Raw genomic sequence first — 7,895 nt, 5'->3', positions numbered from 1 at the left:
CTAGACACAAAAGGCATCAAGGGGTATGGGGAGAGAGCGGGAATATGCTATTGAGATAGAGGATCAGCCATTGACGTAAGAAAACTACTAGACACTTGGTCTAACTATTAAACAAGGCTTTAATCAACTGTTTTTCAACATGGAGATCCAGTTGTGTCCTTCACTAGTTCCTGTTAAAGAATGTCCTGAGCAAGCTGGGCCCGTGCCCGAGTATTTATACTCTCCCTGGACAGCGCCACCCACAGGCCGCCCAGTATTATTACATAAGTCATTTTCACATGAATGGCAAGATTCATGTCAATCATATTGAATGGCGGAGCAGGCTCGAAGCGCCGAATAGCTTGCTCCTGCCCCTATTTTACTATGTCTATGTTTCTATGGCCTCAGCCAAGTCTGGTTTATGCGGTCTGTCCTCGTGAATTAGCCTCTTGCAACCCCGGTGTGGTTGGGTGAGGGTTTTTTTGCCCCGTTCAGCCTTTTAACTGCCCTCCCTCTCTTTGTTCCCGTCCTCCCAGGGACGCTGGGCCAAGCCCGCAGCGAGCAGGAGCAGGGGAAACTGGACGGGGAGAAGGAAAAGGACGCCCTGAGGAGGCAGCTGACTCGGGCCGAGGCCGACTCGCGCGGTGCACTGCAGGCTGCCAGAGCGGCTCACGAGCAGCAGGTGGACCGGCTACGGGAGGAGAAGGTGAGGAGCGTCTCGGCGTGGGTCTGTGTCTGTTTGTGTGTCTGTGTGTGTTTACATAGAAACATAGAAGATCGGAGCAGGAGTAGGCCATTCGGCCCCTCGAGCCTGCTCCGCCATTCAATGAGATCATGGCTGATCATCCAAATTCAGTACCCGGTCCCTGCTTTCTCCCCATTTCCCTTGATCCCTTTAGCCTTAAGAAATATATCTAACTCCTTCTTGAATATATTTAATGAACTGGCCTCCACTGCCTTCTGTGGTAGAGAATTCCACAGGTTCACCACTCTCTGGGTGAAGAAATTCCTCCTCATCTCAGTCCTAAATGGTTTACCCCTTATCCTTAGACTGTGACCCCTGGTTCTGGACTCCCCGACCATCGGGAACATCCTTCCTGCATCTAGTCTGTCTAGTCCTGTTAGAATTTTATAAGTTTCAATGAGATCCCCTCTCAATCTTCTAAACTCCAGTAAGTATAAGCCCAATCGACACAATCTCTCCTCGTACGTCATTCCTGCCATCCCAGGTATCAGTCTGGTGAATCTTCGCTGCACTCTCTCCATGGCAACAACATCCTTCCTCAGATAAGGCGACCAAAACTCCACACAATACTCAAGGTGTGGTCTCACCAAGGCCCTGTACAACTGCAGCAAGACATCCTTGTTCCTGTACTCGAACCCTCTCACTACGAAGGCCAACACGTCATTTGCCGCCTTAAACGCCTGCTGCACCTGCATGCTTACCTTCAGCGACTGGTGCACAAGGACACCCAGGTCTCGTTGCACTTCCCCTTCTCCCAATCTATTGCCGTTCAGATAATAATCTGCCTTCCTGTTTTGCCTGTGTTTGTACCTCTGCGTGTGTCTGAGTGTTTTCTTTTAATTCATTCACGGGATGTGGGCGTCGCTGGGTAAGGCCCAGCATTTATTGCCCATCCCTAATTGCCCCTTGAGAAGGTGGTGGTGAGCCGCCTTCTTGAACCGCTGCAGTCCGTGTGGTGAAGGTACTCCCACAGTGCTGTTAGGGAGGGAGTTCCAGGATTTTGACCCAGCGACGATGAAGGATCGGCCGATATACTTCCCAGTCAGGACGGTGTGTGACTTGGAGGGGAACTTGGAGGTGGTGGTGTTCCCATGCGCCTGCTGCCCTTGTCCTTCTAGGTGGAAGAGGTCGCGGGTTTGGGAGGTGCTGCCGAACAAGCCTTGGCGAGTTGCTGCAGTGCATCTTGTAGATGGTGCACACTGCGGCCACGGTGCGCCGGTGGTGGAGGGAGTGAATGTTTAAGGTGGTGGATGGGGTGCCAATCAAGCGGGCCGCTTTGTCCTGGATGGTGTCGAGCTTCTTGAGTGTTGTTGGAGCTGCACTCATCCAGGCAAGTGGAGAGTATTCCATCACACTCCTGACTTGTGCCTTGTAGATGGTGGAAAGCCTTTGGGGAGTCAGGAGGTGAGACACTCGCCGCAGAATACCCAGCCTCTGACCTGCTCTTTTAGCCACAGTATTTATGTGCCTGGTCCAGTTAAGTTTCTGGTCAATGGTGACCCCCAGGATGTTGATGGTGGGGGATTCGGCGATGGTAATGCCATTGAATGTCAAAGGGAGGTGGTTAGACTCTCGCCTGTTGGAGATAGTCATTGCCTGGCACTTCTGTGACGCGAATGTTACCTGCCACTTATCAGCCCAAGCCTGAACGTCATCCAGGTCGTGTTGCATGCGGGCATGGACTGCTTCATTATCTGAGGAGTTGTGAATGGTGCTGAACACTGTGCAGTCATCAGCGAACATCCCCATTTCTGACCTTATAAGAACATAAGACGTAGGAGCAGAAGTAGGCCTACTCCTGCTCCTCCTTCTTATGTTCTTATAAGGTCAGAATTCAATAGGATCATGGCTGATCTGAATCTAGACTCACGTCCACTTCCCTGCCCTCTCCCCGTAACCCCTAATTCCCTTATCTGCTAGGAAACTGTCTATCTCCATTTTAAATTTATTTAATGTTGCAGCTTCCACAGCTCTCTGGTGTAGCAAATTCCATAGATTTACTACCCTCTGAGTGAAGAAGTTTCTCCTCATCTCAGTTTTGAAAGGGCAGCCCCTTATTCTCAGATTATGCCCCCTAGTTCTAGTCTCACCCATCAGTGGAAACATCCTCACCGCATCCACCCGATCAAGCCCCCTCACAATCTTATATGTTTCGATAAGATCGCCTCTCATTCTTCTGAACTCCAATGAGTAGAGTCCCAACCTACTCAACCTTTCCTCATACGTCAACCCCCTCATCTCCGGAATCAACCGAGTGAAGCTTCTCTGAACCGCCTCGAGAGCAAGTATATCTTTTCTTAAATATGGAAACCAAAACTGCACGCAGTATTCCAGGTGTGGCCTCACCAATACCCTGTATAACTGCAGCAAGACTTCCCTGTTTTTATACTCCATCCCCCTTGCAATAAAAGCCAAGATTCCATTGGCCTTCTGATCACCTGCTGCACCTGCATACTAACCTTCTGTGTTTCATGCACCAGGACCCCCAGATCCCTTTGTACTGCAGCACTTTGCAGTTTCTCTCCATTTAGATAATAACTTGCTCTTTGATTTTTTCTGCCAAAGTGCATAACCTCACACTTTCCAACATTATATTGCATCTGCCAAATCTCTGCCCACTCACTTAGCCTGTCTATGTCCTTTTGCAGGTTTTTTATGTCCTCCTCACTCACTGCTTTCCCTCCCATCTTTGTATCGTCGGCAAGCTTGGATATGTTGCACTCGGTCCCTTCCTCCAAATCGTTAATATAGATTGTAAAGAGTTGGGGTCCCAGCACTGACCCCTGCGGAACACCACTAGTTACTGATTGCCAGCCCGAGAATGAACCATTTATCCCAATTCTTTGTTTTCTGTTAGATAGCCAATCTTCCACCCATGCCAGTATATTACCCCCAATCCCATGATTTCTTATCTTGATCAGTAATCTTTTGTGTGGAACCTTGTCAAATGCCTTTTGGAAGTCCAAATACACTACATCCACTGGTTCCCCTTTATCCACCCTGCATGTTACATCCTCAAAGAATTCGAGCAAATTTGTCAAACATGACTTCCCCTTCATAAAACCATGCTGACTCTGTCCTATTAAATTATGTTTATCCAAATGCTCTGTTACTGTTTCCTTAATAATGGACTCCAACATTTTGCCAACCACAGATGTTAGGCTAACTGGTCTGTAGTTTCCAGCTTTTTGTCTACTTCCCTTCTTAAATAAGGGTGTTAGATTAGCAGTTTTCCAATCTGCCAGGACCTTTCCTGAGTCCAGGGAGTTCTGGAAAATAATCACCAATGCATCCACAATCCTTACCGCCACTTCTCTCAAGACCCTAGGATGTAGGCCATCAGGTCCGGGGGATTTATCCGCCTTAAGCCCCATTATTTTACTGAGTACCATCTCCTTAGTGATTTTAATCATGTTTAGCTCCTCCCCCCCCATTGCCCCCTGTTTGTCCAGTGTTGGGATATTTTTAGTGTCCTCTACTGTAAAGACTGATACAAAATATTTGTTCAGCGTCTTTGCCATCTACATGGTCCCCACCACTAGTTTCCCGGTCCCATCCTCTAAGGGACCAACGTTCACTTTAGCCACCCTTTTTCTTTTTATATAGCTGTAGAAACTCTTGCTATCTGTTTTTATATTTTTTGTTAGTTTACTTTCATAATCTATCTTCCCTTTCTTAATTAATCTTTTAGTTATTGTTTGCTGGCTTTTAAATGCTTCCCAATCTTCTATCCTCCCACTAGATTTGGCTACTTTATATGCCCTTGTTTTCAGTCGGATACTATCCTTTATTACTTTACTAAGCCACGGATGGCTGTCTTTTCTTTTATTCCCCTTTTTCCTCAGTGGAATATATTTATCTTGAAAGATGTGAAATATCTCCTTGAATGTAGACCACTGCTCTTGTACCATCTTACCCTTTAATCTGTTTTCCCAGTCCACTTTCGTCAATTCTACTCTCATACCTTCATAGTCTCCTTTATTTAAGCTCAGTACGCTGGTTTGTGATTCAACACTCTCATCCTCAAACTGAATTTGGAATTCAACCATATTATGGTCACTCATTCCAAGGGGATCCTTTACTAGGACATTTTTTATTAATCCTGTCTCATTACACAGGACCAGATCTAAGATTGCCTGCCCCCTGGTTGGTTCAGTAACATACTGCTCAAGGAACCCATCCCTAATACACTCTATGAACTCTTCCTCAAGGCTGCCATGCCCAATTTGATTAGTCCAGTCAATATGAAAGTTAAAATCCCCCATGATTGTAGCTGTTCCCTTATTACAAGCCCCAACTATTTCCTGATTTATACTCCGACCAACAGAGTTGCAACTGTTAGAAGGCCTATAGACTACGCCCACTAGTGACTTTTTCCCCTTATTATTCCTTATCTCCACCCAAACTATTTCACTATCCTGATCCTTTGACCCAATATCATTTCTGACTATTGCAGTGATTCCATCCTTGATTAACATAGCAACCCCACCTCCCTTTCCTTCCTGTCTGTCCTTCCTAATTGTCAAATACCCTTGTATGTTCAGTTCCCAGTCATGATTATCTTGCAGCCATGTTTCTGTAATGGCCACCAGATCATACCCATGTGTAGTTATTTGTACCGTCAACTCGTCAATTTTGTTACGAATGCTGCGTGCATTCAGATAAAGAACTTTTAAATATGTTTTCTGACAATTTATTCCTGCTTTTACCCCTTTTACTACTTTACATTATACATTCTGTCCCTTCCTGACACGCTCTGGTTTTTAATTCCCCCACTGCTACCTTGCTCTATTGCCTTCTCCGCTGTCATTTTTATTTTTCGCTCTCTTAATACCTCCTCCCCACTAATTAGTTTAAAGCCCTCTCTACAGCCCTAGTTATTCGATTCACCAGGACTCTAGTCCCAGCACTGGCCAAGTGAAGTCCGTCCCAATGGAACAGCTCTCTCCCGTCCCAGTACTGGTGCCAGTGTCCCAGGAAGCAAAACCCATTTCTCCCACGCCAGTCTCTGAGCCACGCATTTAACTCTCTAATTTTATTTACCCTAGCCAAATTTGCACGTGGCTCAGGTAGTAATCCAGAGATTATTACCCTTGTGGTTCTGCTTTTTAATTTGGCCCCTAGCTGCTCAAACTCCCTCAGCAGAACCTCCTTCCTTGTCCTATCTATGTCGTTGGTACCAACATGGACCACGACAACTGGATCCTCCCCCTCCCACTCCAAGTTTCTCTCCAGCCCAGAGGAGATGCCCTTAACCCTGGCACCGGGCAGGCAACACAGCCTTCGGGACTCTCGCTTGGAGGGAAGGTCATTGATGAAGCAGCTGAAGATGGTTACATAAAAACATAGAGGATAGGAGGAGGAGTAGGCCATTCGACCCCTTGAGCCTGTTCCGCCATTTAATGAGATCATGGCTGATCATCCAAATTCAGTACCCTGTCCCTGCTTTCTCCCCTTATCCCTTGATCCCTTTAGCCTTAAGAAATATATCTAACTCCTTCTTGAATATATTTAATGAATTGGCCTCAACTGCCTTCTGTGGTAGAGAATTCCACAGGTTCACCACTCTCTGGGTGAAGAAATTCCTCCTCATCTCTGTCCTAAATTATTACGTCCGTGAATGATTGAGACACGGACAGCAAGAGTTGAACAAAACAAGTCTTTACTGATGGAAGTCAATAGTGAAACTGAAACAACAGAGGCTCGCTAGCGCCTTTTATACAGGGGTGGTCACTGCCGGTACTGCAGCCTGAGACCAGTTATTCTCTTAAAGGTACATACACAACAATTCCTCCCCTTTTAGATAAACAGTACATAACATTCATTTAACAACTAAATGATAACTAATTACAATCACAATTACGGTTGCTAGATACATTGGTTAAGTTTAAGCAATTATAAGTTCAGTCTTTGAGGAGGCTTCCTGATTCTGTCTGGATAACGCCTCTTTGGGGTATCAGGTTCTTCTGGCAATGTTGAGTCGGAATCAATGTCGTTGTTTGGTTCATCTGCTTCCAATATTACCGGTTCTGCGGTAGCTGCAATTGGAACGTCGATTTCATTACCAGGTGTATCAGATCGTGGTGTGGAGTTGACGTTTTCCAGTGACTCTAGAATCTGGTCAGCATGGCGTCTTACAATGCTCTCCCCAACGTCCACGGTATACATGAGAGGTCCTTGTCGTGTACAAATCGTTCCTGGCTGCCATTTCTCAGTGCGGTAGTCCCGGGCCAAAACTGGTTGACTTATCTTAAAACTCCTGGTCGGCCTTTCATTCATATTCTGAAACTGCCTGTTCTCCACATCTCTTCGGACGTTTGGCTTAACCAAATCCAAGCGGCATCGTAGTCTTCGATTGAAGAACATCATGGCTGGAGTTTGGTTGGTAACCGCATGTGTCGCATTCCGGTAGGCAAACAAGAAGTTGTCCACCTTGTGTTGTAGGGGTATATCTTCATTACACATTGCCTTGATAGCCTTCTTGAATGTTTGAACAAACCTCTCGGCCAATCCATTAGTGGCTGGATGATATGGGGCAGATGTGTAATGCTTAACACCATTGTTCTTTAAGAACCTCCGGAACTCTTCAGACACAAACTGTGGTCCATTGTCAGAGCAAATCTGTTCAGGCAGCCCATTCCTGGCGAATATGGTTCGTAAAACTGTGATCGTTTTTTCCGTGGTGGTTGAGGACATTTTTATTACCTCTGGCCACTTTGAATGTGCATCCACCGCAATTAAAAACATCGAGTCCATGAAGGGACCAGCAAAATCAATGTGCACCCTTTGCCATGGAGATGAGGGCCACTCCCATGGATGCAGAGGAGCTTGTGGTGGGGCGTTTTGGACCTTCTGGCATCCTGCACAGCTCTTGGTCATCTCTTCGATTTCTCTATCGATTCCCGGCCACCACACAAACGCTCTGGCTAAGTTCTTCATTTTTACCCCACCCAGATGACCCTCATGAAGCTCATTGAGCACTCTATCCGTCAGCTTAGGTGGAATTACTACTCTGGATCCACACATCAAGGTTCCTCTGCACACTGACAGCTGTTCTCTTCTCGGCGAGAATGCTGGCAGCAGTGGTTCGCCATGTGCTGGCCATCCCTTCACCGTTAAATCATAGACCCGTGATAGTGTCGGGTCATTCCGTGTTTCCTTTTCTATGTTT

The 7,895-nt window shown here is 46.4% G+C and overlaps 1 protein-coding gene across 4 annotated transcripts in view; it reads left to right on the top strand.

Annotated features, from left to right (window-relative positions):
• Positions 1 to 514: 514 nt before the first annotated feature.
• The window catches only part of LOC147091459 (uncharacterized), a 113,179-nt gene continuing 105,798 nt past the window's right edge, over positions 515 to 7,895 (top strand). For 3 of the 4 annotated variants that reach the window (XR_015075214.1, XM_085976804.1, XM_085976802.1), the window contains exon 1: positions 558 to 685. The gene's annotated coding sequence lies outside the window, so the exon portion shown is untranslated. Of the gene's footprint in view, positions 686 to 7,895 lie in introns of all 4 variants that reach the window. The other variant, XM_085976803.1, reaches the window with a different exon arrangement.

This window comes from Somniosus microcephalus, unplaced genomic scaffold (assembly GCF_052327205.1).
Source record: "Somniosus microcephalus isolate GS21.2 unplaced genomic scaffold, FLI_Smic_1.0 unresolved_chr3, whole genome shotgun sequence".
In the NCBI taxonomy this organism is placed as follows: domain Eukaryota; kingdom Metazoa; phylum Chordata; class Chondrichthyes; order Squaliformes; family Somniosidae; genus Somniosus; species Somniosus microcephalus.
This window is presented reverse-complemented; position numbering and strand designations above follow the sequence as displayed.